Consider the following 10,046-nt stretch of genomic DNA (forward strand, 5'->3'; position numbering starts at 1 on the left):
GCTGCTGCTGCTGCTGCTGCTGCTGCTGCTGCTGCTTGGTGCTGCTGCTGCTTGCTGCTTGCTGCTGCTGCTGCTGCTGCTGCTGCTGCTGCTGCTGCTGCTTGCTGCTGCTTGGTGCTGCTGCTGCTGCTGCTGCTGCTGCTGCTGCTGCTGCTGCTGCTGCTGCTGCTGCTGCTGCTGCTGCTGCTGCTGCTGCTGCTGCTGCTGCTGCTGCTGCTGCTGCTGCTGCTGCTGCTGCTGCTGCTGCTGCTGCTGCTGCTGCTGCTGCTGCTGCTGCTGCTGCTGCTGCTGCTGCTGCTGCTGCTGCTGCTGCTGCTGCTGCTGCTGCTGCTGCTGCTGCTGCTGCTGCTGCTGCTGCTGCTGCTGCTGCTGCTGCTGCTGCTGCTGCTGCTGCTGCTGCTGCTGCTGCTGCTGCTGCTGCTGCTGCTGCTGCTGCTGCTGCTGCTGCTGCTGCTGCTGCTGCTGCTGCTGCTGCTGCTGCTGCTGCTGCTGCTGCTGCTGCTGCTGCTGCTGCTGCTGCTGCTGCTGCTGCTGCTGCTGCTGCTGCTGCTGCTGCTGCTGCTGCTGCTGCTGCTGCTGCTGCTGCTGCTGCTGCTGCTGCTGCTGCTGCTGCTGCTGCTGCTGCTGCTGCTGCTGCTGCTGCTGCTGCTGCTGCTGCTGCTGCTGCTGCTGCTGCTGCTGCTGCTGCTGCTGCTGCTGCTGCTGCTGCTGCTGCTGCTGCTGCTGCTGCTGCTGCTGCTGCTGCTGCTGCTGCTGCTGCTGCTGCTGCTGCTGCTGCTGCTGCTGCTGCTGCTGCTGCTGCTGCTGCTGCTGCTGCTGCTGCTGCTGCTGCTGCTGCTGCTGCTGCTGCTGCTGCTGCTGCTGCTGCTGCTGCTGCTGCTGCTGCTGCTGCTGCTGCTGCTGCTGCTGCTGCTGCTGCTGCTGCTGCTGCTGCTGCTGCTGCTGCTGCTGCTGCTGCTGCTGCTGCTGCTGCTGCTGCTGCTGCTGCTGCTGCTGCTGCTGCTGCTGCTGCTGCTGCTGCTGCTGCTGCTGCTGCTGCTGCTGCTGCTGCTGCTGCTGCTGCTGCTGCTGCTGCTGCTGCTGCTGCTGCTGCTGCTGCTGCTGCTGCTGCTGCTGCTGCTGCTGCTGCTGCTGCTGCTGCTGCTGCTGCTGCTGCTGCTGCTGCTGCTGCTGCTGCTGCTGCTGCTGCTGCTGCTGCTGCTGCTGCTGCTGCTGCTGCTGCTGCTGCTGCTGCTGCTGCTGCTGCTGCTGCTGCTGCTGCTGCTGCTGCTGCTGCTGCTGCTGCTGCTGCTGCTGCTGCTGCTGCTGCTGCTGCTGCTGCTGCTGCTGCTGCTGCTGCTGCTGCTGCTGCTGCTGCTGCTGCTGCTGCTGCTGCTGCTGCTGCTGCTGCTGCTGCTGCTGCTGCTGCTGCTGCTGCTGCTGCTGCTGCTGCTGCTGCTGCTGCTGCTGCTGCTGCTGCTGCTGCTGCTGCTGCTGCTGCTGCTGCTGCTGCTGCTGCTGCTGCTGCTGCTGCTGCTGCTGCTGCTGCTGCTGCTGCTGCTGCTGCTGCTGCTGCTGCTGCTGCTGCTGCTGCTGCTGCTGCTGCTGCTGCTGCTGCTGCTGCTGCTGCTGCTGCTGCTGCTGCTGCTGCTGCTGCTGCTGCTGCTGCTGCTGCTGCTGCTGCTGCTGCTGCTGCTGCTGCTGCTGCTGCTGCTGCTGCTGCTGCTGCTGCTGCTGCTGCTGCTGCTGCTGCTGCTGCTGCTGCTGCTGCTGCTGCTGCTGCTGCTGCTGCTGCTGCTGCTGCTGCTGCTGCTGCTGCTGCTGCTGCTGCTGCTGCTGCTGCTGCTGCTGCTGCTGCTGCTGCTGCTGCTGCTGCTGCTGCTGCTGCTGCTGCTGCTGCTGCTGCTGCTGCTGCTGCTGCTGCTGCTGCTGCTGCTGCTGCTGCTGCTGCTGCTGCTGCTGCTGCTGCTGCTGCTGCTGCTGCTGCTGCTGCTGCTGCTGCTGCTGCTGCTGCTGCTGCTGCTGCTGCTGCTGCTGCTGCTGCTGCTGCTGCTGCTGCTGCTGCTGCTGCTGCTGCTGCTGCTGCTGCTGCTGCTGCTGCTGCTGCTGCTGCTGCTGCTGCTGCTGCTGCTGCTGCTGCTGCTGCTGCTGCTGCTGCTGCTGCTGCTGCTGCTGCTGCTGCTGCTGCTGCTGCTGCTGCTGCTGCTGCTGCTGCTGCTGCTGCTGCTGCTGCTGCTGCTGCTGCTGCTGCTGCTGCTGCTGCTGCTGCTGCTGCTGCTGCTGCTGCTGCTGCTGCTGCTGCTGCTGCTGCTGCTGCTGCTGCTGCTGCTGCTGCTGCTGCTGCTGCTGCTGCTGCTGCTGCTGCTGCTGCTGCTGCTGCTGCTGCTGCTGCTGCTGCTGCTGCTGCTGCTGCTGCTGCTGCTGCTGCTGCTGCTGCTGCTGCTGCTGCTGCTGCTGCTGCTGCTGCTGCTGCTGCTGCTGCTGCTGCTGCTGCTGCTGCTGCTGCTGCTGCTGCTGCTGCTGCTGCTGCTGCTGCTGCTGCTGCTGCTGCTGCTGCTGCTGCTGCTGCTGCTGCTGCTGCTGCTGCTGCTGCTGCTGCTGCTGCTGCTGCTGCTGCTGCTGCTGCTGCTGCTGCTGCTGCTGCTGCTGCTGCTGCTGCTGCTGCTGCTGCTGCTGCTGCTGCTGCTGCTGCTGCTGCTGCTGCTGCTGCTGCTGCTGCTGCTGCTGCTGCTGCTGCTGCTGCTGCTGCTGCTGCTGCTGCTGCTGCTGCTGCTGCTGCTGCTGCTGCTGCTGCTGCTGCTGCTGCTGCTGCTGCTGCTGCTGCTGCTGCTGCTGCTGCTGCTGCTGCTGCTGCTGCTGCTGCTGCTGCTGCTGCTGCTGCTGCTGCTGCTGCTGCTGCTGCTGCTGCTGCTGCTGCTGCTGCTGCTGCTGCTGCTGCTGCTGCTGCTGCTGCTGCTGCTGCTGCTGCTGCTGCTGCTGCTGCTGCTGCTGCTGCTGCTGCTGCTGCTGCTGCTGCTGCTGCTGCTGCTGCTGCTGCTGCTGCTGCTGCTGCTGCTGCTGCTGCTGCTGCTGCTGCTGCTGCTGCTGCTGCTGCTGCTGCTGCTGCTGCTGCTGCTGCTGCTGCTGCTGCTGCTGCTGCTGCTGCTGCTGCTGCTGCTGCTGCTGCTGCTGCTGCTGCTGCTGCTGCTGCTGCTGCTGCTGCTGCTGCTGCTGCTGCTGCTGCTGCTGCTGCTGCTGCTGCTGCTGCTGCTGCTGCTGCTGCTGCTGCTGCTGCTGCTGCTGCTGCTGCTGCTGCTGCTGCTGCTGCTGCTGCTGCTGCTGCTGCTGCTGCTGCTGCTGCTGCTGCTGCTGCTGCTGCTGCTGCTGCTGCTGCTGCTGCTGCTGCTGCTGCTGCTGCTGCTGCTGCTGCTGCTGCTGCTGCTGCTGCTGCTGCTGCTGCTGCTGCTGCTGCTGCTGCTGCTGCTGCTGCTGCTGCTGCTGCTGCTGCTGCTGCTGCTGCTGCTGCTGCTGCTGCTGCTGCTGCTGCTGCTGCTGCTAAACGAGCTGCCAGAGCAGAGGCCCAGCGCCGTCGCCGCCAGAATCCAGAGCAGTAAGCGAGGCTGAAGCAGAAGCTCATCGCCGCCGTCGAGAAGACCCTGCCGTTCGCACCGCCGAAGCGGAGGCTCATCGCCACCATCGAGAGCAACCAGGTGTAAGCGAGGCTGAAGCAGAAGCTCATCGCCGTCGCCGAGAAGGGAGTCTTTGTTAAAGGAATACGTGTGAAAAATAAAAAAAGATTCTGTGATAGCGCATACATGTGTTGCTCGATTTATTTGCCTCAATCTATCGAAAAGGTGAAACAGCTTATTTGCTGCGCTCAAATTTCGCATTAGGAAGTAACGTAATCGTCGGTAATTTTTTTTTCTACATAATGCAGGCAGTTTATTGCCATTTCTGAAGGCTCTTTATGGGAACCTTAAACCTCGACTGCCATATTATACGAACATGCGCGGCACAACCGCGCTGAACGAGTTCTGATGAAACTTCCGTAATGAAATACGGGCAGAAAATACAAAAGTAGATAGGTTAATAGGCAGCAGGAAATTAAAACCGGCGTCTTGTTTTTGCTTACTATATATCACGAGTTCTCTTCGCCATTTCACAGGATGTGTCGCCCTTTTTTTAAATATGTTTCGTGAACGAAATGCACCGATCTTGTAGATGCAGAAGTATGCAGAGCGTGATCTCTATAGCTTAAGAGCCCATCAAAGCATTAAACTGTATACACAGGCCAGATTGGGAAAATACACAGAACGTCTGTGTGTATGTTTTTTTTTTTCAGTCCTATACTTTATACCCATTTGTCATTGGCGGCATGTTAGTAAGCATGCACCAGCGGTTCACAGTTAGACTAGGTCAAATTCCGCCGCGTATATCATTACACTTATCGGCGGTAATAAGCATGAATGTGAGGCGCATAGACTGCGTGCTTTGAAGGTAACGCTATCCTCCTCTGTTCAGTGCAAATGTAAACGTCAGGTAGCAGCTGATCTCATTGTTCTCGTCGCTTGCTTATTCCCAGGTATATATTGTCACCTAGTGGTGACAATGTCGTTGTTAACAAATGAGGAGGCTTGGTCTTATCTGTAATCAACTCTTTCTTCGGCTGAATTGCGCCCCTAAAAGACCTAAGCAACCGGCAGCGGCGAGAGCAACAATCATGCTCAGCCCACACCTCCCAAACTGAGAAGGCCTACGCAAGTCCCCCTTTCCACTACTCCTACGTCACGACAGTGAGATCTAGGGATAGATCGGCGGCGCCTAGCACAAGCGTACGCAAGCAAGGCGATCTGGAACAACTCGGCCTGTGTGTGCATGTTTTCAGCCTGTGTTTGTTGTGTTCCTAATCCGTGCTGCATAGGTGCTTGCGAACAAGGTATCTACGATGTCTGGGTGGTGTTGTGCGCTAAACTGTTGCTCTAACTATGCCATTGGATCCAAAGCGCAAGTGTTCAAGTTTCCGTCGGACTCAGCTCAAAATGCAGCGTGGTCAAAGGCTGTGCCGTCGAAAAACTTATTACCGATGAAGTGCACTTTGGTAAGAAAGCGTTCTTGTCTGCTTCCTAATACTCGTGCTGCTGTTCACCACTATTTGATTTAGCACAGTGTATTAAAGAGTAGGCGCATCCATATCGAGCACACAATTTGGACAGCACAGCTACTAATAATCGAGTAGCCTTCGCCCTGTTTTCAGTACGGAGCAAAACTGTTTTGAAACCTAAATTATTTTCTTATGGAAACAATTTTATTTCGCTGGTGGCCACATGATCTTAGTTTCCGTAGTAAATTACTGGTTTATAACCACGTTAGCTGCTAGCTGCGTTAATATACTGATGGCAATCGCTACTCCCAGCTTAAGCAGCTTTTTTTTATAGTTACGTTAGAGTTTTGTGAGCAGCACTTCCGTGAAAGCGGCCTCGTATTCACGACAAGTTACACCGAGTATCGTCAAGGTCACCGTTCTGAGTAATATCTCTGCCTACCATTCTTAGCTTTATCTATCCATCTAACAATAAATGTGCTCTCAGATTAATTTTGTGCCGGTCTTAATGTTTATTCAAGTAACTCCGAATGAAGGTGAAAATTTCCTCGCAACTTCATTTCTGCCATTGAAATAAATGCCAGATGGATTGCGTAAAACTTCTTATATACTTAAAAAAGCTGGCAATATTAGATAACACAAGTAAAATAAGTATAACCCTCTTCGTCGCAAGCACTAAAAGTTTCAACAGGTAGCTCCAGCGCAGCGTTCAATAAAAAAAAAACGCAACCGCGTAGGGTGAAGCCGATTTTCAGTGTCATCTCACTACGATGACGTCACATAAGCTTGCACAGGCCTTGTAGTAGTCTAGATGGTGTTGGCTCAGCGGTCGTCAGTCTACGAATTGTCGTCGCACCTGTCAGCGTTCATTTTAATGGCGGATAAGAAACATTAAACAAAGCCGCGAACGGGGACTAGCAAAACTTGAAACATTGCAGAAACACACGCGAGTGGTCAGTATCTTTGAGATACATCACGCATCTTGCACGACAAAGAAAATGATAAAGCTGCATCTCGCGACAACGAACATGAACAAACAAAGAATACAAAATGAATTCACGTGCCAGAATCAGAATGATAAGGAAGGCCACTTGCCGGCAGCTCTCGAAAATGTAAAGATAATAAAAAAATAAACATTTGAATGGTTTGCGGCAATATGCATGTGCTATCGCGCTTATAAACTCAGCATGTGCGGAAGGATATAATTTGATCTCGCCACCTGTTGATTGCGTTCTTCTCTCGCACAACCATGGGATAATATGCGCAAGTTCTCTGCAGCGCGTCCTTCAATACCTGTCAACATCTGCGACATAAGCAAGCTGGTCGGAGGCTAATGGAAACTCCTCCCCCCTCCCCCCATCCCCCCGCTTATTGCACATCGCGGATGACACTGTAATGCGAGTGAAATTGACGGCAATCGCTTCAACCATGAAAAACAAAACACAAGTTCTTGAGTGGTGTTTCCCAACCCCGAACAATCTCGAGAACGTTGCCTAAAAATAGCCTGCGATCGATATCCGGGGCATGGAAACAGCCCCATCACGGCGAGGTCTAACGTGGGGAGTAGTGCGCTGCTGCGCTCCTGATGTGCCACCGTAGGACTCATCCGATGCTTCTATTGCTTGTTTCAGGATTCTCTGCAAGAGTTCTACCCGACACAATGATCCTATAAGATGCAGCGCTTTTTGTAGAGAGCTACTTAAGTATTGCTCGTGTTGGAGCAAATCTCCCGGTCATATTCCTCTTGTCGTGTCTACATATGCAACGCTTTATCTCTAAAAGCCCCCGACGAGGATATCAAAACATCTTTTTTTTTCTTTATGAGGTTTCAACGGAGTTTTGTGTATGCTACTTGGTGCTACGTATATTGGCACATAAGCATTATCGTTTGCGAAACAAGTTTAAAGTCGATATTGTATTAAAGAGACTAAACTTGCTCATCTATATTTTTATGACGCTTTACTTTACGAAACCTAATAACACGCTACAAATCAACAAGATCATTTTACCGTTATTACCAAAAGTAATATTTGGTGAAAAGGGAGTTCTCTTTTTAGAACAAAGCAAAATATTTTCTCTCCTAATGTCTCTTTATTCTTCGGCATAAGAAGGCAGTCTGGTATTTTTTTGCGGATCATATCTTACCAACAGCGCAACGTGAAAAAATTGCGTGCTGCTGGCCTTCACCGATAATTTCGGAGATTCTTACGATTCGTTTTAAAAGATACGACACGACAGCTCCAACGGTTCCTGCTTGCTGCCTCACACTGTTCATGCGCTTTGCAGCTGGCTTAAGCCCTGATCTCCAAGTTCGTGCTTGTAATTACCTCAGGCATATTCATTAGCATGCAGCCGTAAGCTAACACAATATGTGAAAGTAAATCCGACATAGATATAATGCCATAGTTAACCAAGTAGTCCGAGTCCGAGTTAAAAGCTCTTATTAACGCGGCCACATCAAGTCGTCTCGTGAGGTCACAAAGCCTCGACGATAAATGAATGCCTGCGCATATTAGCTGCGCAATGGCCACCACCGGACACACGCTTGGGATTTTTTTTTTTTTTTGCTCACAATGCCAACGCCGACACACGATGTTCAGGATACCCAAACTTGCAACTTTATCAAGTTAATTCAAGATCCGTCTGGCTGGCAACAATATTGTGCAAAAGCCAAAGCAGGCTGCATGGACTGAAACTACGTTGTCCGTTTTTAAGCAGTTTGCTAGAGGACACAGGTCTCTTCTAGCTAATTTTTTACTTCCACTTTTTCACCTGCTATAAATCAGGGAAGGTGGCGCTTCACTGCTTGTATACCTGCCACGGCTGACAGGTGTTCGGTTACGCTGGCTGTAGCGCAACTGTACCAAAGGCGTGAAATTCGGAAATGGACGCCAAACAGCTGCGCTCTGAATAAAGAATAAGAAATTTGTTATTTATTATTATTATTCAGAGCGCAGCTGCTTGCCGTCCGTTCCCGAAATTGCGCACCTTAGGTACAGTTGCGTTACTGCGGGCGTAACCGACCACCTGTCAGATGTGGCAGGAGTGAAGCGCCACCTTCCCCGATTTATAGCAAGTGAAAAAAAAATGGAAAGCAAACAATATGCTTGAGGTTCAACTTGGGTTGACCCTAGAAAGAAGCGAAAGCGTCATGCACCTTCATGGCTACTCTCATTGCCAAGCTTGGATTAAACACACTGTGCGTTTCTACAAATTTAAAGCCCGCTCTTCATCGGTCTCTTCGGCATGCCGCCTTTTCAAGGCCTCATTCCGACGTGCCTTCTTCGCGTTCCGACGCGCTACTGTGGCAGGATGTTCGTCCTCCATCTCGCGCAGTGTTGTAACCCAGGCAGGAGCTCGAGGGCTTGTATTTCTACACGTATCGCCACTCTAGCGCCCTCTACTTCCTCATGTCACTGGCGTCACCTCACGCGGCTTTGACTTTTACCTTGGAAATGGTCACGGGCCACTCAGTGCCCGACGTGACTATGCCCAAAAGTCACATGTCAACCACCAGGTCCCATGACCTTAACCTTAACAGCGGTCACGGGTCACTTGGGGGCCTACGTGGCTGCCCAAAGTCACATGGTGGACACCAGGTTTAAAACAGAAGTTTGACCTCTAAATATCCCTCAAGATAAAACCATGCATACCCGACGGGTCGAACTACCTGGCGTAGTAAAGCTATATGGCTTTAAAATGTACTTCCTCTGTTTGGGATAGAAGGAAGAGAGTACGAATTTTAATGGGTGGCTTTGTGCCCTTGGTGGTTTGGCAGAAGCAATATCCGGAGGTGACCGGGCAAACATGTTGCATAGGTTGGGGGGAGAGAATGTGGAAAAACATCCCCCCCCCCCTCCAACTCCCGCCTATTTGTTTTGCCGTTTAGGGCGAAATAAACATTCCAGAGAGTTTCTTGTCACGGGTGTCAAGAGAAAAATAAGAAAGCACGAGTGGAGGAGGCGGCTTGGGAAGAAGGAAGGAGGGGGGGGGGGGGAAAGAATACTCTTCACTCTTTGTTTGCAACGACGACCATATGCTTGAGCCATTAACAGGGCCGCGTCGCGTTATATTCTTAATGGAGCAATTGAAGTTTTACTGAGTAGTTTCGTGGTGAAATGTACATCGGTAGAAGAGAAACGAGCCCGCGTTGCCGAAGCAGGCGCGCGCTCTCAACACACACACACACACACACACACACACACACACACACACACACACACACACACACACACACACACACACACACACACACACACACACACACACACACACACACACACACACACACACACACACACACACACACACACACACACGCGCACACGCACACGCACACGCACACGCACAAGCACACCCACAAGCACACGCACACGCACACGCACACACACACACGCGCACACACCCGCACACACACGCGCACGCACGCACACGCACACAAACACGCACACGCACACGCACACGCACACGCACGCGCGCACGCGCACGTGCACACGCACACACACGCACGCGCACGCACGCACGCACACGCACAGGCACATGTCCCTCTCAAATTATTACCTCAAAATACATTGCACAAACGGAATGCCTTTCGACTGCGCCCAGCCCAATTTTCGCACTACCGAGTATCCTGATCGTCTGTCGATCGCTTTTTCTGTTTACAATTGAAAAATATTTTACATGCTGTTTCATATGACTTGGATCTTTTTGACTCACCGCTCTAAAATCTCGGGCCTGCTCGCGTATTTCGCGTTTAAAAGTAAATTAATATAATTGGAGGGATGATTTGCAGTTTGCTTTCGTTTTGCTTTTTTTCATTTTCATTCCCTGCAACTATTATGCAATCGGCTGGCAGAGTTAGCATGCCGGCATGATGAACCAAGCACATTTGGTTCATAGGCGTGCATTCACCAGCAAGGCGCCTGCGAGAATGGCAGAAAAGAATTCCTTACGTGCGCATGGATTTTTTTTTTTTTTCATTGCTTGG

This window comes from Amblyomma maculatum, chromosome 1 (assembly GCF_055883805.1).
Source record: "Amblyomma maculatum isolate TAMU_Amacu chromosome 1, ASM5588380v1, whole genome shotgun sequence".
NCBI classification, from domain to species: domain Eukaryota; kingdom Metazoa; phylum Arthropoda; class Arachnida; order Ixodida; family Ixodidae; genus Amblyomma; species Amblyomma maculatum.